The sequence below is a fragment of the Miniopterus schreibersii genome, assembly GCF_964146895.1.
Source record: "Miniopterus schreibersii genome assembly, chromosome: 1".
Lineage (NCBI taxonomy): Eukaryota > Metazoa > Chordata > Mammalia > Chiroptera > Miniopteridae > Miniopterus > Miniopterus schreibersii.
In genome coordinates this window covers 23277582-23303787 of record NC_138101.1, presented here as the reverse complement: position 1 = coordinate 23303787, position 26206 = coordinate 23277582, and the positions used below count along the sequence as shown (strand labels likewise).

Here is a 26206-nt window from a genome sequence, read left to right as displayed (position 1 = left end):
TTACTAATTTTGTGGCATTACTTATCTGTGAAACAGAGGTAAGGGTATGTATATAATAAGCTATAGGATTAAGTAAGAAATTCCCAAGAATTTACATGTCCCCAGATGTTGGTCACTTGTTGTTCCTGTCATCTTCATCTGGGATGTGCTGAGAGTGTGGGAACACGAAAAGCAGCGACACATCTACTCTAGCGCAGAGTCAGCACAGGCAGAGCTGTGGAGACACTCGGACTCTCAAGCTCCCGCCCCAGGAGTGAGCGCCAGGACGCCCGCTTCTCCCCCTCTCAGCATCATGTATCTGGGATTGCGGATCTAACTGTTTACCACTCCAAGCGCACGAGTGGTAACAGATATATGGGCCTTGTAAAACATCGTGGAATCCTTTTTAGCAAAAAATATAAAAGCTAAGTGATATTTTTTACTATGAGGCAAGTGAAATTCTGAAAGCCATGACTCCGTTTGGAACAATTAAAACAAGACACCAGACAAATACAAGCGTGGGGGGGGGAAATTACAGAATGACTATGTTCCTCCTGGGAGTTAAGTCACTTCTAACCTTCTTTCCCAAGATGTCAACCCGTGATGAAGAGCCATCAAACAGCGCTGCAGAAACCCAGGAAATCTTGGCTCAGATGGCTGGTCCTTGCTCTGGACAGAATGGTGGCAGCTCGAAAACAAGATCGTTGCCAACAGGCTTTAGGCACCGGCAACTCGGCACTCACTGGCAAGTCGCTTTCACCACCTACTCAAGATCTTATCTGGGGACATTTCTTTCTTTATATAGTATTCTCATATTTGTTTTTTTAAATTTATCTTTATTGTTGAAAGTATTGCAGATATTCCCCCTTTCCCCCCATTGACCCGTCCACCCCTCACTGTCCCCCCACAGGCCTTCATGGCACTATTGTCTGTGTCCATGGGTTATGCATATATGCATATAAGTCTTTTTGTTAATCTCTTCCGGCCCCACCCCACTCCTTCCCTCTGAGATTTGTCAGTCTGTTCTATGCTTCTATGTCTCCAGATCTATTTTGTTCATCAGTTTATTTTGTTCATTAGATTTCACATATGAGTGAGGTCATGTGATACTTGTCTTTCTCTGACTGGCTTATTTCACTCAGCGTAATGCTCTCCAGGTTCCTCCATGCTGCCTCAAAGGGTAATAATTCAGATTCCCTGAACATTCAGTGGCTTAGAGTGAAAACTGACATCAGCCGTGCTGACTCCATTGAAGTCACTGTGACGTTTCAGGGGGAGAGAAATTTCTTTGAGGACAAAGCAGGGATCATCACTCTCTTTGGATTCCTCCCTCCTGCCCCCCCCCAACCTAGCACAGGTCCTTAAACATATATGTACTCAATGTTTTCTGAATAAGTGTTCCTGAATTGCAGAAATGCAGGCCTTTTTCTTCATTATAATAACCTGGGCACTAAGGCTTACATGGGAACCAGCAAGTTGAAAATAGCTTTGACCTGAGTTCTAGTCCCAGTTCTGCCAACAGAGCAACCGGCTGAGAGTAGCCTCTGGAATCAGCCACCTGTGTTCTCAGTCCAGCTCTACCATCCTGGGGAAGTTACCCCAGCTCTCTGTGCTCCTGTCCTCATGTGTAAAATGGGGATAATAATGTAGTTTATACCTGATAGGCTTGTCATAAGAAGTAACTGAAATAGTACATGAAGTGTAAGGGCTTTTTTTCTGTAATGAGCACTCACTATGTTAGCTATTGTTTGAGGGTCGAAGGGCCTGGGGCAAGTCCATTCCATCGTGTGTGAAGCAAAGAGTATGAACACAGTTTGCTCTGGATCTGGAGGGAATCGGCGGGAGGCCCCTCATAGAAAAGTTTCCAATTGTAGGTACAAGAATGAAGAAGTAGGCACAGTGTAATGGTCTCTTGTTTTCATCTCTAACACAGATATCCTAGGACTTAAGTCATAAAATCTGAAGATACCTGGATGGCATGAGGAAAGCTGTTATGCGTTAAACCTGACTTGGAGGTGAGTAGTTAGTAGGGAAGGGAGGTGGAGGGCTGCTCTGCAAGGCATTCCCGTGCGATGTTCATGCATTTTTGCAGGATGGGAGAGAGGGAGGTTCTGTTCTGCAAAGCATAGCTGCTTTTCAAGCCACTGGCTTATTGTGTTTCCCACAATTTCTCAGTACGCTATATCGATTCAGGGCAATGGAGAAAAGAAATTCGCTCTTTTTGGCATCGATCACTATGAGTAATTGACTTCTTCCCTTTTGTGTAGGAAAATTAGTAAAATCCATCTGCAAATATCTGGGCTGGTGACTTGAATTTGGGAAGTACTCCCTTCACTTTACAAGCTATTTGTGGGCTGTGACCACCTATACTCCAGACGTCAGGACATTGAGCGCCTGCTGTGGGCCCACACAGCACTGGCCACTTTATGTAAATCATCTTTTATCCATAAAAGAATCCCTTGAATGGATTTCCACTAAACTTCACAGGACAAGGACATGGAGTGTTGGTGAGCTCCATGACCCGCCCACTGTCACCAGTGATGGCACTGAGATTTGATTCAAGGTCTATATGGCCCATAGTTCATGTTATGAACCTTCAACTACCAAAGGTGGGAGATGAACCTTCCCAACTTAAACACACTGTTCAAAGTTTACAAGACAATCCTTTACAGTTTTCCATTTGGAGAGAAAAAAGATCCATCTTCATGAGAACTGGTGTTGTTCAATTTAATCTAGTTAAAAATGTGGCAATTAGGGAATTTTTTTTTTTTTTTTTTAAATCCTCACCAGAAGATATTTTTTCCATTGCTTTTCAGAGAGAGTGAAAGAAGAGAGAGCGAAAAACTCGATGTGAGAGAGACACATGTATCTCCAACCAAGGTACATGCCCTTGGCTAGAATCAAACCTGGGACCCTTCAGTCCGAGGGCTGATGCTCCAACCACTGAGCAAAACTGGCTAGGGCAAGAAATTAAACTTTTTCATAAAACTAGTACAGTGATATCGCTGCCATGTCATTGTGCAGATCTTTTCTATCAAACGTCTATCAGTCCTGGTAAAAGGGAAAGCAAGAAAAAGTCCCAGTGGCCCAGAGAGAGTGATATTTTCTCCCTGATACAGGATTCAGATATCTATCTAACAAGAAGGTAATTCTTGTCAAATGCTTAGCCCTACAGAAGAGATCAACACTTATTTCCAGATTCTAGCCCGAACTCTCCCATTTAACATGTTTCCACACCAATAATCATGGTTATAGTGAAATGGAGTTAAGTAGTCTCAATACTTAGGCTAATCATAGTAAATTTTGCTAGAGGTTTTGATATTTGATTGCAAAAATTATTTGAAGTCTAAATTTCTTTTAGGGCAGGATGACTGGACCCATGCTAATTTCATAATAGGTAAAAAAATACTTCCTTTTTATTTAAGCATTTCACCAAAACTATTATCTTACTGCCATATTTATTGTCATTTCCCCCTTCTGTTTCCTTTTTGTATAAAAACTTTGCTGATGGGCATTCTCTCTGACTCCTTTGAATGTAACTGGGGACAAAGTAAAACTGCTAAAATAACAACTCAGAAAGCCTGACTCACTCTCACTGCACCGAAAAGGAGAAAACTTTCCATAAATCCCAATCATTCAACCTGTGGCAAGATAAAAAAAATATTTTAAAGGGAAGCAAAGAGTTTTTGGAAAGTTCTGACCAAAAAGTGAGGAAGTGTTTGATTAACTACCATGCAAAGTGCAGGGGAGGTTTCAGGGCCTCTCATTCGCAGGAAGCGAGACTGAGCGATTCTCCTGCGCCCCAGGCTCAGCCCTCTGCTCGCAGCCCCTGGAAAACACCACCCTGGCTGCTTGTCAGTGCTGCTCCGAGGCTCCCGACAGAAGCCAGAGCAAAGGAAAACCCCAAACCCACAAGCAGCAATGACACTGCCTATCAGAGATGAGACACACAGAAAATGTTTTCTAATCAAAATTATTTCCAGAGAGAAGGCTTTTTAGAGGCCTTTGGGGAAATTTCTGATGATTCTTAAAGACCTTCGCAAGCAAATGTGTATTGATGTGCATGCTCCTGTGACATCCTCCATTTCCTCACTGTGTAATTAGGAGGCAAAGAGAACAGAGTTGCTGGGTACTTCTCCCATCCGGCTATGCCTTTGGTCCCTCGTCGATCAAATTCCTGGTCGGAGTTCAGTTAGTCAATGTCAGTGCAATTTTTGGAGAATATCCATTTCTTGCTCTTTTGTCATGACACTTGTTCCCTATTTTAATGCCCAAGAATATGAATTTCAGATTAAGAGAGATTTAGAGAACTTTCCAGTCTAGTTTGCCGCACAGCATAAAGCACACACACTTCCCCTGGAAATCCACGAACGAGATCTGAAAGCCCCGCATTTCCTTACGGCCTTCTGGAAACCACACGCACACGCGCAGTGACTATACATCCTAATGAGCTCGTCCGCATTCTGCCCCTGACTTGCCAGGCTCAGGGAGCTTTACAATTCTTCATTGTCATTCACAAGCAAACCCTGACTCCCCAAGATTTACAAAGCAATCGGTGGCAAAGCTAATTGGGATCTAGATTTTTCTAACACCTACAGAGAAATCCATCCAGTTCTGAAAGCGAAAAATACAGCCGAGGAAGCAGGACCAAACTGAAGGGGGGCGCTTCTAAACCAGAGAGACAGGGAGGGAGAAGAGTTTACGAAGGATTTAAACATGTGTTAGACAGGACTGTTCTTTTTCTTTCCCACTTAGGTTGGCTGGATTGAGCAACACAGGGTCAGGGAAAGGCTGGCAACTTCTACAGATGCCGCTCGCCACGGTGGTCTTCTCGGGAACCTGAAACACCCTGGGGTGGAGAAGAGTCAGGACGGTTTTGAACTCAGACCCAGGAGAGACAGTAGAGAGGAGAGAAGAGAGTCCATGGGGGTGAAGCTCAGGGAAGGGCAACTAGATCTGAGAGAGCAGAGGAGCAAGGTGTTTGCTCTCGTCTCCATGCCTCAGGAGCCTGGGCTCGTGTCATCGACAGGGCTGTGCCCTGAGGAGCACAGAAGGTAAATTCCACGCAGGCCCCTGTGATCCTGAACGCCTTGCACAGGAATCTGAAGTCTTTCAGTGGTGCGCTGAAGGGGCAGGAGAGTCCCCGGACGCCCACTGTGTGACAGAGCTTTGACAAAGGCCAGGAGGAACAGAGAGGAAGGGGCGGAGGAGAGAGGACTTGGGCAGCTTTATAGGGCTGTGGAGGGACTGGATGTGGGGGCGATGCTGGGAAAGCCTTCAAGCAGCACTGGCCGAAAGACGGTGCTGCCCTGAAGGGCAGTAAGTTATCGAGGGAGACAAGCTAAGCGGATGGAGGATCGGCTGTGAGAGCAGTTACATTTTCAACAGAGTGAAATCAAGGTGCTGTCAGGAGCACAGGCAATGCGGAGACAAGCCCTGGAGAGAGGGTGTGACTGCCCATAGGTACTTGGGGGTCCTCGGCATGTGGACCTAGGGTCCTAGCATGCAGACAGTGGCTGAAATGAAGGAAGGAAACAGGGCTGTCCAGGGAAAGGAGGCAGAGAGAGGTGCAACAGGAACCAAGAATAGGCCTGAGGAAATGCCTGCCCTGGGGGGGGGTCACATATAAAGGAAAGAAGCAGAGCTAGAAGCTGTAGTGTACACGTCACGGGGAAAGGTGGAGTAGGGGCGGGTCAGTGGGATCAGTCGTGTGGAAGGTAGCTAGCTGGTGACCCCTAGTGACTCAGAGAGCAGGCAGATGTGGGGTGGAAGTCAGTGAAGCATCAAGGCCTTAGGACACGCTGGGAAATCGCTGATGTAAACGGAGAATGTTTTTGCAGCAAGATTGTCTCTGAAGAAGAAGATAGAGAAGATGGAAGCTGGAGGACCCAGCCAGATTCAGGGAAAGGGGGTTCAGAGCAAGAAGGGGCCGTCCTGGCCCGTGTTGCTCAGTGGTAGGGCATTAGCCCAGGCACCGAAGGGCTGTGGGTTCGATTCCCAGTCAAGGGCATGTACCTGGGTTGCAGGTTCGATCCCTGCCCCCGTCAAGGCTCATGCGGGAGGCCTCCCTCCCTCCCTCCCTCCTTAAAAAGTAATGGAAAAAAATCCTTGGGTAAGGGTTAAAAAGAAAAAGAGTAAGAAGGGGCTGAGTAGGTTTGTAGACTAGAGGTAAGGAGCTGGTGGTGACGTGAGGGATGGGAAATGTGGGCGGGATGGGCTACCATAGTGCAGCTTGGCTCAGGAAGATTCCGGAAGAAAGTGGGATCAAGATAGGTTTGGGGGAAGGAGAAGAGGCACAGCCTCCAAGGAACATCTGAGAGAGGAAGGAAACTGCAGGTGTTTCTCTAAGATGACTTCAAGTTGGACTTACAATTTATTTTTGTTATGTTTTAGTGGCAATAATAGCAAGTATTTTATTTAAAAATCTACTATTCTTAGAGGACTGTATTCAAAAGATAATTTAAAAGCCCTGTGTTTCCAGCACATGCTGTCATAACCTTCCCCCTGCCCTGCAAAATTAGCCTGCAAACTAGACAAAACATTTCTTCTTCACCTAGACAGACGATGCTTTTTTGGGTGGTACAGAAACACCACCCAAAAAAAATCTAAGGGTGTCTGACAAATTTAAATTTCTGATTTAGGAAGTCAAATATTTATCATAATTTTAGATGGTAAAGACATATTTGTTGAAAAGGGTGTTAAAATTCAAAAGGCCAGTAATTTTAAGAAAGAAAGGGCATGGCTTGAGCTGAGATTACATGCAGGAAGCCACCTCTTGGCAGCATGTATAATGTCACTTCAGTCCCTGGCGAGCTAGGACTCTGCCCACGCTGAAGGGATGGGCACACAGCCCCTGAATTCCACAGAGCGCAAGGTGTCAAGGACGGGAAGCGCGAACACATCTGCCCTAAATGAAGCACAGTGGGCGCAATCAGAGCGCGGGGCAAGGGCATGGCTCGCATGGAGGGGAGGGGGTCCCCCAAGGATCCCTCAGGGATGCCTCTCCTCCAAGCAGGGTGGGCACCATGGGTGATGGCACTGGGCGGAGGGGGAGTGGGAATGAAGAGGCTGAGTGGAAGAGGGAAGGCTGAGTTCGGCGTGCGGGGAGCCGGAGCGGGTCCGCGCTGTGCCATGTTCAGCTCTCCGGCATTCCTACCAGCTCCTGAGCTCCCCACTGGAGCCCCCACAGGGGCCTCACACCGACCCACTCGCCTTCACTAGAGTGTCGTTAAGCACCTCTCTGGGGTTTCAATTTGCCACTCCACCTTCTCCCAGCGGGGCCTAGCTGAGCATCGCTTCCGAGCATGCAGTGCCTGCAGAGAATTCCACTAAATCAAGGCTTCCTCATTATTTGAAATTTCCAACGGTATTTTAGCACCTTGGTGACTAGCAGTGTACTGGTTCTGCCCAGCAGATCACAGCTTATTAAGGATTCCAACACCATTTTGCATGCACATACACACAGGGCAGCTGTAAATTTTATAAAAATATACACATTTTACTGTCTTTGCTTGATTTAAGGCTACTTATTGAAAGAAAGGCATCACTTTAAACTTCCTTGGATATCGTTTAAAAAGAGACCTGGGTTTTCCAATCGTCCCTCCCAGACTCTTGTAAATTCTAAACGAATGAGAGAGTGGAGCTGTATTTTTTAATGTGTTAAAAGTAAACTAAATAGTCCATGGGATTCACATGTACACCCCTTTTTATAGGGCTTGGAACATAATTTTACATTTATCTTTGCTTTCATGACATTGGTGGTCATGATGACAACTCAACACCTAGTCCTTATAAATGTAGGCAACTCCTCCGTCATGTTGTTGCTACGGAAAAAATGAGAACCACTTTACAACAGCCCACGTGACGAGACAGTCTGCAGCCTTGGAGCTCAAGGAAGTTCTGTGTTTATTACGTGTCCAGACTGTCAAGCAATCACTAATCAGAGATCTATGCCAACAAGAGTCATTAATGAACGTTAACCAGAATTCCCCACAGGATGGCTGGCTGCCTTTATAGGAGATAGGTTATACAAAGAGCTCTATTAACCTAGCTGGTGATCAAAACAAATGCAGTACTTTGCCTTATTCAAGGGCGGTTTTCTGGAAAAAGTGGCTCCTAAGGCGAATTTTGCAGAATATGTGAGTGATGTAATTTTATCTCTTAGAAACTTGATCTCTTGGTTTCAAGGAAACTCCCGAAATTGCTTGACTCAAAGGGTAATTCCCCAGTCTGTTCCCACCAGGGTTATACACATGAGGGAAATCACATGGCAAAGGGGAAAAGCTCAGGTTTAGGAAGTTAAGAGTTCAAAGTCATATGGATTCTAATCCCCTCTCAGCTGATACTTAAAATATGGGACTCGACTTAATTTGTCTGAGTCTCAGTTTCCTTAACTATATAAATGGGGATTGATAATATAAGCTACCTCCTGGGTAGATTCCAAACAATATATATAAAGTACCTAATGCCTGGGCAGATCATGGGCACTGGAAAAGTGGTCGCTAACATTACTGGCTACTGAGAGCAGAGTTAACTATAAAAAAAGTGGAACCAGGGATTTTAATACTGGCTGTTATCTCTGCACCTTATGATTTTTTCCCAATAATTACATGATTAACTTCTTACTTCTTTCACGTCTTTGTTCAAATATTACTTTGTCAAAGAGGCCTACACTGACCATTCACTCAATATATTTAACAGGACAACCTAATAGCGTTCCTCCCAACATTTTAGGGTCACCTAACATACTCTATAATCTTCTTATTTATTAGTTGTTGTTATTGTTATTATTATTATTGCTGTTGTTTTCTGTTTTCCCATTAGAACATAAACCCCTCGAGGGCAGGAGTTTTGTCTGTTTTGCCTACTGATGCATTTCCAGCACTTAGTGGATTCAGAATTTTTGTTAAATGAACAAAAGAAGAATGTTGCTTAGGTTTGTTTTGCATTTGAATGTTGGGTCAAAGAGGAGTAATGGTTCTGCATGGTACTCACTTATCAGGTTAGAGTCAGGCAAGCCTGAGGGCACTGCTGGCCGGGCACCCAGGACCCAAGGGGGGCATTTAACTGACTCTAGCACAGGCCCGCTGGGCCATGCGAGCAACAGAAAGCTTTCCTGAGATAGGCTTAAGTATTCACAACATGCTCCCTCGCCTGGAATCCTTCACACATTACGCTCATCAAGCTGCACCAGGGAAAGATGTCTGAGCTTTCCATGGAAACAGTAGGAAACTCTTGCTAAATCAACATCGCCATCAGTGTGATGTCCATCAAGTCCACAGTGTTCAATAGAAACCTGCTTTTTTGAAATTTGTGAACAGTTTCCACATCCGCTAACTATTCATGCCTTGTTCAAGCAGATGTGTCAACATCTAACCAAAATATCAATCAAGTAGCAATGACTGGAATTTTAATCAACTACAGCAGTTCTCAAGTAGAATGGAGAGGCATCCCTAGCAAAAAAGATGTTACAAAGCTGATGATGCCTTTTAATTCTGACTGCTAAATCTTTAGCATCCACCCTTCCCTGTTGCAATTAAGTCACAGATTCCACAAGAGCAAGGACTATGTCAATACCTTGTTCCCTACACATTGCCAGGCACCTACCAGGCACACAATAAATATGTCTTGAATGAATGGATGAAGTCAGTTAATTCAATACATATTTTAAAGACCCTTTACGAAACCCAACTGACACAGTTCAAGGACTAGAGATTAAAGACAAAGATTATGATCAACAGGATGAATGAGACTTGGCAGCAATATATATGAAAAAAGATCTGAGGGAGTTTGTTTTTCTCAAGCCTGACATGAGTTCAGGGCCACTGTGCAATTAATTTGCTAAGTAAGCTAATTCCACCTGAGCCTGAAATTAACAATTAACAGATGCAATATGTCCAGAGATTAAGAAATAATGGTTTCCTTGCATTTTGAGCTGGTCACACCACATCTGGAAAAGAGTTGTTCAGGTCTGGGTACACATTTTAAGAAAAATTCAGGAACTAAGTAGCCAAGGAACTAAGTCTTAGAGGTAACAGTGGAAGAAATCAGGTGGAGTGAGAACATGTCTGGGATAGTCAACTAGAGCAAGAAAGGCAAGTAGGAAGCACTGAAGTAGGGTCACCTTGGCTGACAGACAGGTCACCCTCTTGACATTCAAAAGGGCCCCGTCAACCTCAGCAGACCCACCAAGCTGACGATCACAGATGCATGAGCAATGAAAACTTACTTTTCCCCCTAAGGTTTGGTGATGGTTTATTGCATAGTGTAATTGCAACAATAGATAACTAATACAGAGAAATTGTGGAAGGTTTACTGCATATAAGCAGCAGCAAAATAGTTCTGTTTCCTTCGAAGATGAAAATAGGAGAGTTTGCTTAAATTCTTAGTGGCTCTCAAGAAGAAAAATTTGGCTCTTAGGAAACTGGGTCTTTATAAGGATTGGAGCCATCCATTTAATGAATAGGCTTGACTGAATTTGAGCTTGGAAACCAGCAAAGCTGACCACCCCATCACAGTTTTACCAGGCCCAGGCTGCTGAATAGAGCCTGCCCTGGTTTATATTAGAGAGCTTGAGAACTCACTTGGGTCAGAGACCTTATCTGTCTTGTTTTTTTCATGTTTTCACATTCAGGTAATAGTACAGGATCTAGCATACAGTAGGCATTCAATAAATATTTGTTAAACCAAAAATGAATGGAAGATGGCAAGGCTGAACCCCAGTCCCTGAACCCAAGAGGGTAAATTGTTGAAACTGGGTCTAAAAGCCACATAAATCTAACCAAATATTTAGAAAATATTTAGAAAAGCTATTTTCCAAGCTCCTGAGAAAAAGAACGGAAGTAATAAAGAACAGGCTAAGTGTCTAGGGAAAGTAGAATAAAGTAAATAGAATATTTTGTGGTACTAAACTCTAAAATATTCATGGTTATAATTTTTAAAGATTAGTGAGAAGCAGCCTAGGAGCGAGGGTCAAGGAAAAGGCACTGACTCCAAGACAACAAGGGCTGGTACAAAAAGGCTTCAAGAGCAAGGTGATGGGATTTTTAAATATATTGGGTTTTGGGCTCATGAGTCCAGCCTTCTGGAACGTTCTTCCTCTTGGGTGGATCCTGACGCAGGCTTAGCAGATGCCATGTTTTAAAGATTAGTCCCCTTAGAGAGAACAGCTCTTCTATTTACACACTCTTCACACAGCTCACAAACACATAGAAAGGACTCTCTCCACTATAACAGGAGTCAGCAAACTTTTTCTTAAGGGGACCCAGGTTAAGGTTTTGCGGGCCATATGTTGCCAGAGATATTATATAAATGAATGAACATGGCAGTATTCCACTATAACTTTACCTACAGAGGTTGAAATTAAAATTTCACTCAATTTCATGTATTATGAAATACTCTTGACCTTTTAATTTTTTTTTTAACCATTTAAAGGTGTATAAACCATTCTTAGCTTGCAGGCCATGAAAAAAGGCAATATGGTGGTTTTGGCTGACAGGCCATAGTTTGCTGACCCCGGCTGTTTATGAACAAGCACGTCTATTGCTCCATGAGAGCATTTTGATTTGATAAGAGCAACTTTTAATTTCATGATATGGCTGCATAAAGAAAAGCAGATCTTAAAAGGATTACTTTGTCCTAAGCAACTCCTTCAGGAAATTTCAAGGATCAAGCAGTTTTGCACAGCTTCCAACGAGCTTGGCAATTAAGGTAACGTTGTTATAAATATCCATGTTCATAAAAACTCAATTGAACTCATGAACTCTGCAGAAAGCGCTACAGGGATGAAAGACACATATTCCTGTATCTCCCCACGCCCCACACAGGCCATCTGTATTCTTATGAAACCATACAACTGACCTGACAATAACTTCAGAACTGTATTCATCTTCCTATCACGGAGGTAGAATGATAGAACACTCGGAGTTTTTGGAATCAGTGTATTAGCCTCCTACATGGAGACTTATAAAAGAAATTTCTTTTAAATGGAGACGTTAAAAATAGGCTTGTTCCCCAAAAGATATGAATATAACTATGTCCCATGGAAGCAAAAACCTTTATAATTAGTCATGTTTTTCTTTTTTCTGTGGCTGCCAGGAAACTCAGAGTCAAGCCTGTGCCCCAATTATGAAAATTAAATAAGACATTTATCCTTTGGTTATATTGATATTTTCCATGGTTAACGCTTTTGTCCCCTCTAATCCCCCCCCCCAACGATATGTTTATTTTCGTCAGGAACAGAAAAACCAAGTTGGCAATACATTCATATCAAGATAAGCCAAATGCTGCATTTCTTTCAAATGTCCTTTTTTTCCTTTCAAGACTGTCTTCCACTTCCCCATGTGTTTCTGTTCTTCATCTGGTTATTAGTTTTGTGTTGCCATGGCACTTAACATTTACACAAACAATAAAAAACAAAGTAACAATTTTTGCCCACTTCCTGTCAACTCTTAATTAGAATTTCAGGCCGAGTGGTGTGTGACTGATTCCAACCTGATGCACCCAGAGGTGGTGAGATGGGATGGCCCTGAGCCATTTACTCCAGGTCACTTAGAAAGCAGAAGACTCATTTTTTTTTACTGCCTGGGAGAGTAAAATGAGATAAAGATATTAAATTATTTTTCCTTATTGGTTCAGTCGACAGGCATTAATTGAGCACCTAATGTATGTCAGACATACAATAAAAATGAACTAATTAGATTCTATATCAAATTTTTTTCTAATCTTTCTATAAACAGGAAATCGATTTTAAACAGCAGAGTCAAGAATAGAGGACAGAAGTAATCAGAGCTGCACTGAGGATGTTGGAGGTGAAGCCTACCATCATTTGCAGTTTGAATGCATGGTGAAGCTTTATTAATTCAGATAGCATTGTTCAGGATCTAAGACAAACCAGGCAGGAGCTAGATTAAAGTGAAATATCTTACTAAACCAAAAGAATCTGTTTGTAAATAGATGTGTTGATTACAAAGTGATTCGTACCTGAATCTTCAAGTAAATCTGGCTTCTAGATTACATGCTAAATTTTTTTTTTACATGCTTAAAAGCCTTTATCTTACATGCTTAAAAAAAATAAAACCAAAAAATAAAATATCCTTCTTTTAAAAATGTAGCACAACTTAGCTTTTCACTAATCACAAAGATGCCTATTAGAGTAACGCAAAATCTGCTCTGGCCATGGAATGTGGGCTGAAGAGCCAGGCTTGAGCTTAAACCCCAGCTGTCACACCAGCTGGGTTACTTTGGCCAAACGTTTAATCTCCCTGTGCTCAGTTCCTTCATTTATAAAATTAGGGTACTATTATATCCTTCCTAGTGTTGTTATAAGAAGAAAAAGAGAAAAAATGAAGTGCTTGGGAATACTGAATAATAAAATGACTAAGAGAAAAGGGATGGCTTTAGACTCCTGGTTTCAAATTCCAGCTGGATCTATCATTAGCCTTGAGCATACACCTCTGTCTCTGTTTCCCCATCTATAAAAGGAGGGTACTAGTTGCTTCTACCTACTGGGTTGCTGTGGGGAGTAAATAACAGATGTAAAATGCTTGGCATACAATGAGCACTAATGTTAACTTGTTAGAATAATGTCTGACATATTGTAGGGACTAAATAAGTGGTAGTTAATGTTAACGGTATGGGGCAAATGGGAAGAAATAGGGACCATAAACCTTCACAGGTAGAAAGGTCTTAGGACTTATTCTGCCTTATCTTTCATTTGACAGAGGGGAAAACTGAGGACCAAAGCAACAGTAAGTGTCCTGTCCAAAGTCCCTAAGCTCAGTGACAGAGCCGGAACTGCAACTCTTAGGAGTCCTAGTCCACCGTTCTTGGCCTGAAACCACGCTGCATTCTGAGCCTTCCTGCCTCAGGGTGATGAGATTGTAATGGAAACCAGTTTTTCATCTCTGTTTTCCAAAGGGAAACAACTGGTTGGGGACTTGGGGGGTAGAACAAAGTAAGAGCAGCCACTGGCAAAGAGACAAGACTGAATACTCTTCCTTGATATGGGATATATCTGGAAGGCATCAGGATTTAATGTTTGGTGAAACCGGCCAAGGGTTTACAGATTAAAAAATATAACTACGAGAAATAAGAATGGCTTTGGGGAATTATAGACTGATCAGTTACACTTCTGAATAGGGCCAGGTGATGGAATCATTAATCATATAAATAAAACAACCTGGTTGTTTAAATAAGGGAACATTTGCTAAGAGACTCATTTAGTAAGGCCCTTAGCGGTAGAGGGCAAAGAAATTCTTTTGGATGAACTTTGCATTAACGTACATTTTCAAAATTGAATTGAGTGATGAGGTGATCACTGCTATAAATACTTTAAAGGAAGAGACTATTCAGAGCATTTAGCTCCACACGGATATCTTACAATGAGGAAGAGAAACAGAAAGAGCACGTGGCTTGCTCCGTGACTTGGTTAGTTCAGGGCCCCATGGATGGGGTTATGACTTAAAGCCGAAGCCTTAAACAGTAGATGCAGCCCGGCCGGCGTGGCTCAGTGACTGAGCATTGACCTAGGCTCCAGGAGATCGCGGTTCAATGCCCGGTCAGGGCACAAGCCTGGGTTGTGGGCTTGATCCCCAGTCGGGGGCGTGCAGGAGCAGTCGATCAATGACTCTCATCATTGATGTTTCTATCTCTCTCTCTCCCTCTCCTTTCCTCTCTCTGAAATCAATAAAAACATACTTAAAAAAAAAGAAGAGTAAAAGTAAACAGAAGTATAATGAATCGACATCATTGAATCAACGTCATTGCAGGAGTCTCCACCATTTGCTGAGAGCTTATAAGATGCCAGATAACACACTAAATTGACCCATGTATCTCTATTCCTCACAAATCAATGAGTCAGGCACTATTATTATGCCATTTTACAGATGAGGAAATAGAGTTTTCAGGAAGGATGTGACACTGCCACCTGCATCAGCACCATTACCACTGCTACCTTTTTCTGAGCACGTACCACGAACCAGGTATACATACTAGTTACTTTACCTGCATTAGCTTCTGTAATCCTTATAACAACAATCTTATAAGGTCGGTAGGATAGTTAACCCTCATTCTACAGATGAGAAAGCTAAAGCATAAGGTTAATTAACTGGCCCAAAGTCACCTAGCTGGGAAGTGGCTAAGCAGGAGATGAACCTGGGCCTCTGTCCTTAATATCCCGAGAATAAGAGGAAGGAGAAAGTGCAAAGAAAAATGCCATTTGCTAATCTTTTGACACTTCCAGTAGTAAAGACCCAAGCTGACAGTGAGATATAAATATAGGGGAGATCTTAAGGAATTCCTAAGATGGGTGGAGAGGAAACCCGTGGTATTTCTGTAGCTAACAGAAAAGGGAGTTGAGCTAGAGGAAGAATGGGGCTGACCCAGGAGAGCAATTTTTGTTCCAACTGTACTAAAGCTCACTACTATTTTAGTGCTGTAATCTGTCACAGGAAAAGCGATACCTTCATGGCCTGGAATGCCAGGGTAGTGGAACAGTAAATCAGGCAAGAAGACAGTGAAAGACTTGGGAGTTTAAAAACACACACACTGAATTAGGAGGGTTAAGAAGACTAAGAATGAAGAAAGCTGGGAAATAAAAACAATCAACACACTGATTTCATTTCATGGACAGACAAGTGTAATAGAACAACATAAACAATATCTCCCAGGGTTTTGTTTTTTAACTTAAAAAAAACCCAGGGCTGGGCGAGGGCTTCTTTCTACTCTACAGAGAAGGCAGTCTTCCATGCACTGATAACAATATGTCACCAAATGTCTGCTCAGAAGTCTGCTGACAAAGTCTGGGAAATCATGGTGAATGAATAAATAGGGAGCCAGGAAAAAATCATTTATTTTTTGTAAAGCACTCAGTTCATGGTGAATACTTCATGTTGGCAAATTTTACCAACACAGCAGTTGAGCCATCTAAACTATGGCCAGAAATACTAAAATACCAAATAAGTATGAAATGAAATGGATATTCTTGACTGAATGTATTATTTTGTCTTCCAACTGCTTAAGTACATAAGCTCTGTGCTTACTTAACTTTTTGTCAAGTCAAACCTGTGACTCACTAAATGACTATTTTCTGATCAACCATAAGAGACTATCATCATTTCATAAAACACGGTGTAGCCCAACGCCCTGCAACTCACGGCGCAACAGTTTCTTTTCAGGAATATACACGAGTAAAGGAGCCTTTGAATTAGTCTCGGGATGGAAAGTCAAAGCCATTAGTCAAGGTCAATGTTAAGCATAGACCAGATGACATGGGAGCTGCCCAATCACTCCTGCTCGGACTTTCTTAGCAAAGCTCTTTGTCTTCCATTCCTGCTAATGATTGCCCCTCACTTTCCATAGTAATTCTCCCCTCACACTGACAAACAGAAAAGAAACCACTCGAATTCTTGCTTACATAATATGTTTGTCTTATTTCTTGTGTGGGGGAGATCCAGAACTCAAAGAGCCTTGATGCTTTTTATCAATTTCACTAAACATCAAGGGCAGGAAATAAAAATATTTTTCTCTTCCGACTCAAATACAATACCCCTTTGTGAAGTTGCTAAGAAGCTAGAAATAGCAAATCTGGGAAAAATTTCAGGTGAGAGATATGCATCAAAATATTCCATTTTGCTAAAAATATCTCTAAGTTGGTCTTAGCATTCCAACTCGCATCACACTGCAATTCAGGATGGTGAACACAATCTGTGTCGGCTTATATTGGCAGAAACTCTGAGGGTACACGGAGGGGTGAAATAACCTGTCCTGTGATAATAATAAAAGTCCCTGTAGGCATTTGCTAGTTCAGAGCAGTTGTTTTCAAGATGCAAACAAGAAACCAATTCAAATCACTGCATAGTTGCTACCTGGCAACTAGAGTTTGGTCAAGGACCCACGAGGCAACTTAGGCAAGTTGGAGAGTCCCACAAAGCTAACTAAACCCATAACAGCAAAGCTGGCATAGTCGTACCCAGCTGGCCCAGCACACGTAAACGAGGTCCCCTAGACAGTATAACCATCCTAATGGCAGTAGGACTGACCTAGTGTCCAGAGATGAAGCTGGTGGATGTGTGTGGTCCAGGGTAGGCTCCAATGTTCCAGGCCAAAAGCAGTGGAGATACATGAGAAAAGACAAAAAGAAAGGCTCGGCCTTGGGGAACAGGGTGAATGCAATAACTAGGTAAGCACTTGGCAATCAGCAGCGCCTCCTCTCTCCTCTGTGGGCTTCCCCCTGCCACCCCAGTCTCTCGGTCCCAACTGCTCCCCTCAACAGGAGCAGCTAAGTTTTATTCAAGTCCTGCCAAGGAAAACTTTGCAAGGTTAAGAACACAAAAGGCTTCAGATATCTTGCTACTGAGGTTCCTTTTTGTAAGTTTCAGTATACACGCACACACAGAGAAGAAAATTCAACTTTTAGTCAAAGGGTTCAAGAATGTTGACAGTCTTTGAAGGAGTCACTATGTTCCTAAACTCTTTCAACAGCTCTATTTGTTCTCAGAAGGGTCACAGATTTATTTAATAGCAGTTTATCTTTCAGCTGGCCCATTCCAAGCCCAAACATAACACAGAAAGCATCCAGCATAATCATGGGTTTGAGTTGAGGAGGCTGGTGGGGCACCGGTGGGGAGTCAAAGATCCAAGACCAAGAGTTCGCAGTGTTATTTGCTGTAGGAAAACATGTCCATGGGTAAAAAGGTTGCATTTCAGATAAAAATATAGAAGTAAACATCTGGAGAGGGGTATTTCCACAGCAGTCCTGTTGAGGTGGCCCCTGACTCCGTCACCCATGCAAAAAAAGAGATTTAACTAGGGTCTGTGAAACCATGAGGCGAGTGATCATTCACTTACGACACAGCAACATCTTTCCAGCAAGTGATAAAAACCTATCACAAAATACATACCACATGCTTTCAATAAACATTATGACACAGAAATGCCTTTGTTTTCTTATCAGAAAACCAGCCGAGATGACAGGACCCCAGAGTGGAGCACTGCTCTGGGGCACAGAGGCCTGCCAGGAACTGATTCCTGGACAGAAAATTAAAATTGTGACAATATTCCTTCATATGTTGCCCAATTAACTGTGCTCACGATGCACACAGAATGACCACAAGGATACATTTCAGTCTGTGGATAGTATGCTAGCCTTGATGCCTGTGCTAAAAAAAAAAAAAAAAAAAAAAAAAAGAAAGCTTCAATTTGGGACAGAATGGACCAGAAGTATAATTTTCATATATAGTAAAACTGGCCTGCTGTCTTACTTAAGTAAATTTCATGAAAAATCCAACTTTCTTAAATACAAGTTCTTTTAAGGACAAAACACTGTTTATGCAGTAGCTCAAAGACGTCCCAAATACCACACTTAAACCTATCCCATATATTTTGTTTTTATATTTAAACCTATAAACATAGGTTAACATATTTCTATTAAAATACATAAAATATATATTTATAGTAAAAACTTTAGCCGAGTTAGACATTCTGTGCCTTGAAGAACAACAGTTAGTTGCCTTAGGGACAATGCTGGACCCACCAATAAAACCAACAGCTGCAGTTCTTAGACACAGTTCCAGGTGTTATTTTCTCCCTTAAAAATCACAAATTTTACCTTTTATTGAACCAACATGTTATTTATCAAAAAATACGTTGATGGTACCAAAAATAGGCCAGTTCATTACTTCTTGAAAACCAACTGATTCCTTGACCATTATATTTGGTAATCAGTTTTCCCAGCATCAAAAAGCAATAATTGAAAAAGCATTTAAAAAAAGATTGATTCTTTAGCAATAATGTGAGGAATATTGTATAACCTTTTAATGCTTATTTTTAATAAGTTGGAGTTCATTCATATAAGCACATTGTAGTAAGTTTTTCTTTCTTACTGTTAACACCTGGACTGATTAAGACAGTCCTCTGACTTAAGACCTAGGGCAGGTTTGCTCATAGTACAATAGAACGCAAGCTACTGCAATGGGATGGATTTCCAGATACAACTGCGACAATCAACATGCGATACAAATATTTGTTTTACGGAAATGGAGGAAGAGACACACAGGGAAAATAAGCCAACTTTATACATACACTTTTCCAAGAATTTCCTATGCTTGTCCATAGTCCTAAAAGCAAAATGCAGCAGCAGCAGCCCAGATAAAAATCAATACACTCAGAACATCTAAGGCTGGTTAGTTATTCTGGGAGTGGAAAAAAATTGAAACAGAAATGAGGAAGATGAAATGAGAGTCTATCATAAGACTCCAGCAGATTCAGAGCTCGGGTGAAAATCCCAGGATGCGTAAGTAATAAGAGGAGAGGAAACCTGATGCAGTCAGAAGACCACTTGGGCAGAGAGTGGCCAAGCAGAAGCCAGCAGACTCAGACCAACTCCAGGCCGCTGCTCGGACCACAATATGGCTGAGGTCAGGTTTTCAGATGTCAGTCCTGGGGTCAGCTCTAGGCAGGGCAAGGAAACCTCAGTGACTTTTCAAGTTGTATCCTTTATGGTATTTGCAGGGACCTGGCCAACAACAACCAGGGGGCTGTTTACCAACGTCATTCTCCACCACCACCCACAGAAACGCTTGTGGAAATCACTGCCAAAGCTTACACGGGAATTAAACAGAAGGAACTGAGCGCAGCCATGTAAAACATGCCCCAGTCATTTCGTAAGCTCCGTTTCTTCACAGATGGCTGCTGTGGAAGAAATGACTGCTTACAGAAAACAGAGCCCCCAGGAACCAACCCAACCACTGGGATGAAGAGTAGAATAAAAATTATTAATTACTCCATTCTGAAATTCACACTGGGGACTTACAAGGCCTGGGCCAGAAGACACTGAAGGACAGAACTGCGCCTCAAAAACAGATCTGGCAAAGGTGAGGGAATGGTGGAAAGGGCAGGTACAGGTCACTCTCCAAAGACAAAAAGGATTCGCCGAATTAAAACATCAGCAGGTTCTACAAACCAGCAAAACTGATGAAGATCAGAAGCTCACATACATCTGTGTAGCTCCAAGGCATGTGAGCTGTGGGCTCTGAAAAGGACCCAACAGAAGTCCACCTGCCACAGCAGTACCCGGAGCTGAAAACAGGACATCAGAAAAAATCCAGCCTTCTTCAATCTACAGTCTCAAAGATGGGCTTGGGGGCTCTTGGGTCTAATAGCTCTTACATCATATTCTTATAACAACTGCTTTGGTTCTCTCATTCCATTAGTACTGACCCTGCTCCTTTATGTTTCAGAGGCTGATTATATACATTCCTGTTTTAGATTCCCCCCCAGTTTCATGGGTAAACCCAATGCCCATGTCTACATACCTTTCACTGTCTTTGTATTGCTGGAGAGTTTGTACGCCACTCTAGACACACACGACTCCCTCCCTACTTCCTCACCCCTCATTCACAGCTGGGAGCTGAGTTTGAAAGCACCATCCTTTTAGATCTACTCAACATACCTTTTTAATAGAGAAAAAGGAACCCAGCAGCTGGGTTCACTGAGCCAGACAATTCACAGTGCTCAACAGTCTAGACTGCGGTGTCCATTAAGGCTATGACCATGACTGTTTGTTTCAACATAGATACCCAATGTTTAGTTTAGTGCCGGGCATGGAGGAGGGCCTCAATGGCTATTTGTTGAGAGACTGGAAGTAATCTTTCCCCCCTAAATGCCATCTTATTCTTTTATTCTCAAATTATTCTCTCCACTGAACAAAGGGAGGTTTGTAAATTACTGGAATCATTAAGCCTGAAAGACAGGGTCAAAAATCTCAAAAGTTCCCAAATTCATTCCAATAACCAACCCCTCCCCCCCTTTTCATCTCTTGAACCACATTACAAGAAAAATTCCAGGCTCTTTACCTGTATTAACTAACTTACTCTCCATGAAAACCACGTGAGGTAGTTACTGTACTATTCCCATTTTACAGATGAGGAGACAGAAGCCTCAAATGATAGAGTAACTTCCCAAAGAACACAGAGGACTTGAACTGAGGCCATGTGAACCCACAATGCCAGCTCCTAACCCCCACAGGACACTTCCTCCCGAAGGGTAGCTGTTCAGATTCACTGGGGGCTACGAGGAGTGGTACCCTAGCCACTCATTCAATGAAGTATTTATTCAGTGCTTATTACACATGAGATGTCGCGAACACTGTTCCTAAATATTTACCATTCCCTTTGCTTTCCTAGTGGGCACTGCCGTATCTACCAAACAGTAAGCATGCCGAATCTGTCAGGCAGGGAAAGTCAGGAAAACAGGCTCTTCCTTATGTTATCCCTTCAGTTTCCTTGTAGGAGTCAGTCGCCACGCCTCTCAGCAGTCCACGGACTCCAGCAAGGGGCAGCCTGAACTGGCACCGACAGAGCCCCCAGTGGGACCAGGGAATGGATGCACTGGTGTCTGCAAGTCCCTCTCTGCTCTAGGAGATGGAGGAGGTGCCCTGTTTAAAGGCCAGCGACACAGGGTGGTATGTTCCTGCCCCTTCCTCTGGCCCTGGGGAAGGTCTTCTAGGCTACAGGAGTTACGGCCACCCAGTCGCCCTCTACACCTTACACAAAAGGCGGGAGGCAGAGTGGCACGTGCCCCCGGGCAGAAGCCCCCAGTGAGAGGCAGGCTGCTGAAGGGTGCAGCCTCCTTTGACTTGACCTTCACTTTGTGCAGCTGCCACCGGTGCCTGCAGAACAATCCCCTTCCCCGGGGGCCGCAGAATCAGCCAGGCCGGGGACAACCTGAAGGGAGGTTTCACGCTCCCGGGCCACTGGGTTTATGCAGCACCGTGAAGGAAATAGCAATCGTTCAGTGGGAATGAGGCTGGCGAGCTGGCTGCATAAAGGTGATAAAAATAGATTTTCCAGCTCTAGGAAGATGAATCACTTTGCCATGGGGATTCGCTAGGCTGCGTTTCAACTTGGTTTGCAACCCAGCCTCGTAAATTTGACGGGAGGAAAATTTCCTTCCCCTAGATAACCACCGCCGTGAAGCCCTTAGCATGTGGACAGGTCTGACGGGCGTCTCCTGCAGAATGGCCCAGAAGGAACCTCCATCCCCTCCGGGCCTGCGGCAAACGCTGACTCTCAAGGACAAGGCCAAGCAGGCTTCGCTGGGAGGCGCAGCCCTTGAACCCAGACCCCCGCCTCCTCACTCCCTCCCCAATTTCCTCCTCCATTCCTTCCCTCCTCACTTTAAGAAATAGAGATTTTTAAATTTTTTTTTAAGGGAGCAGAGGCGGTGGAAACAGAAGCAGACGAGGGGCTCAGGGGAACCGGTGCCCGGGACGTGTGCAGTCAGGTCCCCCCATGACGCCGTGACCTGCTGGGGAGCGGAGGGCTGCGGGAATAATTCTCAGAATTCTTGAAAATCCTTTCTTTTGACTAATGTGTCTATGTGTCTTCCATGCCCCCCCTCCCCCAACAATGCTTTCCTTAGGGAATAAAGAGGAGACTAATAGAAGCAGCAGGTGGCAGGTGAACGCCGCAGGAAAGTAACCAGGCGCTTCTTTGAGCCATGCCGCGAGCGTATACAAAGTAACTTTTTGCATTTTTTTAAACCAAATGTTAAACATCTAAGTAGCTTCCTTCCTTCCCTCATGGACACCTATGCACGTGGACCTGCTCATGATGGATTTACTCACCGCCGCGCGTCCGCACCGTCTGCGCTCCACTCCCGGTCCCGCACCGGCAGGTGGGCGGGGCACCTCCCGGGCTGCGGGCGCGGGCTCAGCGAGGGACAGTCCCTCACGTTCCGTTCCCCTCGGAGCAGAAGCAGCCCCGGCCCGGCCCGGCCCGGCCCAGCCCAGCCCGGCCCTGCCCAGCCCGGCCCAGCCCCGCGGCGCTGCTGGCCCCGCTCCCCAGCCGGCGGCTGCCCGGAGGCTGCTGCGGGGAAGGAAAGGCGCTGGGACGCGGCGCGGCTGCCACACCTATCGCGCGGGGGCGGGGAATCCTGGAGGGAGGGCGACAGGCCTCCCCGGAGGGTGGGCGCAGTTCCCGGGACAGCTGCGGGCGCATTGCACCGGTCAGTGGGGCCTGCGAGGAGCGCGCAAGTCCCCACGCGCCACAGGGCAGCGAAACGACCCCAAGCAAGTCACTGCCTTCGGAGGCTCCGTTTCCTCTTCAGGAAAACAACGGTGTCTCAAAAATGGATCTCCAAATAGTTTCTGGTTCTGAAATTCTAAAACCACCCTAATAATCATGAACAAATAAACAAGAATATCCGCAACTGGTTAAAAACCTACGAGGTAGTATCCACCACATTAGGCATTTTACATACATTATCTCATTTAATCCACGATACTCAGATGAGGTTTATCTACCGTTTTTTATAGACGAGGAAACTGGTGAGCTCCCTCTATGAATCCTCATGAAAACAGAAGATCATCGTACCCCTTCGGTGTTCTGAATTTAAGTGGAGACAGTTAGTCTTTGTGCCTGAAATTGAGATGACATCTGAGAATGGAAGCTCTGCGCCGGTGGGTGATTAATGTGTTTACAATCCTCTGCCGGTATAATTCTGAGGTACTAGTATTTATGGTTATGACCGTTCATGCTACTGCAAAACCCATTTCCCACCTGTTGTTTTTTATTAAACCTCCCTAAAGGACATGAAATATTTCTTTGTGCAGATTCTAAAAACAGGGATCCTGAAATATGTGCGCAGAAACCTGGTGGCTGGATTTACCGTTTGGAATTTTCAAATGCTATAAAACATAGTGTTTACAACCAATTCATCATTTATAAAAGTTTATTAGACTGATATGCCAACAGACTCACTGGTATCCTGCCATTTATTGATACCAATACATCAACTGGTAGGCTGACATTTAATATTTATTAATAACTTCTGTTTCTTCACCTATTTTATAGTTTCCTGGCATGATAGCTCTATTTTGTCTTTATCTTTAATCATTCTATTTTTTAAGTACAATTTTTATTTTAGAATAGTTTTTAGATTTAGAGGAAATTGCAAAGATAGTATAGGGAGTTCTGGTATAACTTGCACCCTGCATTTTACATTACCATGGTACATTTATCACAACTAATGAACAAATACTGGCATACTACTATTAACCAAACTCCATGTTTTATTGGGATTTCATCAGTTTTTCCCTAATGTGCTTTTTGTGTTCCGAAACCCCATCCAAGATATGGTGTTATACAGACTTCCCTTGTTTCTCAGACTTTCCTCGTTTTTTTATGACCTTGACAGTTCTGAAGAGCACTGGTCAGGTACTTTGTACCACATAACTTGGGTTTTCCTGATATTTTCCTCATGGTTGGACTAGCATGATGGGTTTTGGGGAGGAAGACCACCGAGGTGAAGTACTAGTCTCATAACACTATATCAATCTTTTTTTTTTAACAAGGAAATTATTTAAATCAAATCAAAACTTTAAACTGAAGAAAATTAAATTTTATAAAAGATAAAGTAAATACCAGACAAGTTACTCAGAAACACAGAATTTTATATTATGGAGAGAACGACAGAGAGGAAAGCTCACTTTTGTATCCCCTGAGATGAGGGGAGCCCCAAGATCCGAGCAGGAAGGCAGCTAATTATGAGAGGTGCTTGGCGAGTCTTTTGAAATGCGTGCCAAGACAAATTTCCTAGAGAAACCAGCTCCGATTATGGCACGTTTTAAGAGAGGTGCTGGTCCCTCCCAGCATGGTCTTACTCTTTCACAAAATGCTTTCCGGCATTTGGTGAAATTTTTTCCTGTTGCCAAACAACAGAATTCTTACAACTCTGGGGTTGGAGTACACACTAAAAATTAATTTCCCAGAAATTTCTTCTTTAGGTAAGCTATGACTGTGAAAAAGAAAGACGTAAGACTTAGGCTGAAATATGTATTTCCTGCTATTATATATTTTTCTCTTCCCAGTTCCTAATTGAAGGCCTGTTCCTGAGGGGAAAAAACTGAGGAACTGATGTAATGTCACAAACTGCTGAATGCTGTTCAGTGAAAGATAAGGGGGAACAAGTCATTTCTTTCTTCAAAGAATGTCTCCCCCACCCTCCACGGGACAGGAAGGGAAAAAACTAGAAAAAAAATTTACAGCACTGCTATATATAACCTCCCACCTCTGCAGAGACACACAATAATTATGGAAACAAGCTTGGAAAAATAATTTGTGGTCCATGAAGAGGATATTAGACCTCAGCTAGCAGGTCTAGGCATTCATAACACATGTGAATAGGAGTTTAAGTGCTTGGCTGGCTTACCCACTGAATTGTGTGCCTCCCCCCGCCCCCACTCCCCACAACTAATATGTTGAAGTCAGAACCCCCAGTAACTCAGAATTGGAGATAGGATCTTTAAAGGGGTAATTATGTTAAATGGGGTCATTAGAGTGGGCCCTAATCCAACTGATCAGTATCCTTATAAGAAGAGACTACAACGACACAGGCACACACACAGAGGGCAGGCCATGTGCAGACAGAGAGAAGATGGCCATCTGCAAGCCAAGGAAAGCTGCCTCAGAAGAAACCAAACTTGCCCGCACCTTGATCTCAGACTTCCAGCCTCCAGAACTGCAAGAAAATCCCCCTTCCATTCCGGTTACCCACCACCACCATGTCTCTGCCAATGTAGATGAAATACTCCAAAGATAAAGACTATAATTTGGGGTGGGGGAGCTTCAAAGTTTGTGGTTATAGAAAAAGAAATAATTTGTCATCATATATACACTTAAGCATGAGGATTTAACTTCAAAATAATCCATTCATTAATTTACTCCCATTTTTTGTAACATTTTCTTAGGTTCCAAACCAACATTTCAATTGTCTGCCAGACATCTGTACATGAATATCTCTTAAATATGTCCAAAAGAGAATTCATCTTTTCTCGGAACCCATTTCCCATCCCCTGCTCCCATAATTCCTATTAATGATATCACTATCCTTTAAGTTGCTCAAGTCCAAAATGTAGGTGTCATCTTCCTAACAGTATTTATCCTATTTCATTATTCTACAATGCACTGTGGTTTTTTTACCTCTGAAATAAAAATTCATCTTTACATTGCTGGTGTCATGACCTAATTGGCAGCATTGTTTCATTAGTTATACTTTAAAAATGCTGTCTTATAATTGATGGCATATTATATTCAGTGAAAAAAGAGAAACATAAATCCTGTCTCTTCATCTCTATTTCCACTGCTTATACCAAGGTTTAAGTGTTCATCATCTCTTATTTGGACTACTTGTCTGCTAATTGACTTTTGCTGGTCCTTTCCCACAATCT

The 26206-nt window shown here is 43.3% G+C and overlaps 1 protein-coding gene and 1 long non-coding RNA gene across 10 annotated transcripts in view; one reads left to right on the top strand and one right to left on the bottom strand.

Moving 5' to 3' along the window:
• LIMCH1 (LIM and calponin homology domains 1) overlaps positions 1 to 26206 on the bottom strand; it is a 299516-nt gene that overhangs the window by 126375 nt on the left and 146935 nt on the right. For 2 of the 9 annotated variants that reach the window (XR_013999527.1, XM_081146876.1), the window contains exon 1: positions 22604 to 22765. The exons of 6 other annotated variants lie outside the window; for them this stretch is intronic. The gene's annotated coding sequence lies outside the window, so the exon portion shown is untranslated. Of the gene's footprint in view, positions 1 to 22603; positions 22766 to 26206 lie in introns of those variants that run through there. One more of the 9 variants, XM_081146872.1, reaches the window with a different exon arrangement.
• On the top strand, positions 22157 to 25984 carry LOC308561600. The gene is made up of 4 exons (XR_013999532.1): positions 22157 to 22653; positions 23294 to 23483; positions 23591 to 23776; positions 24848 to 25984. It is a non-coding gene; the product is annotated as an uncharacterized lncRNA (long non-coding RNA).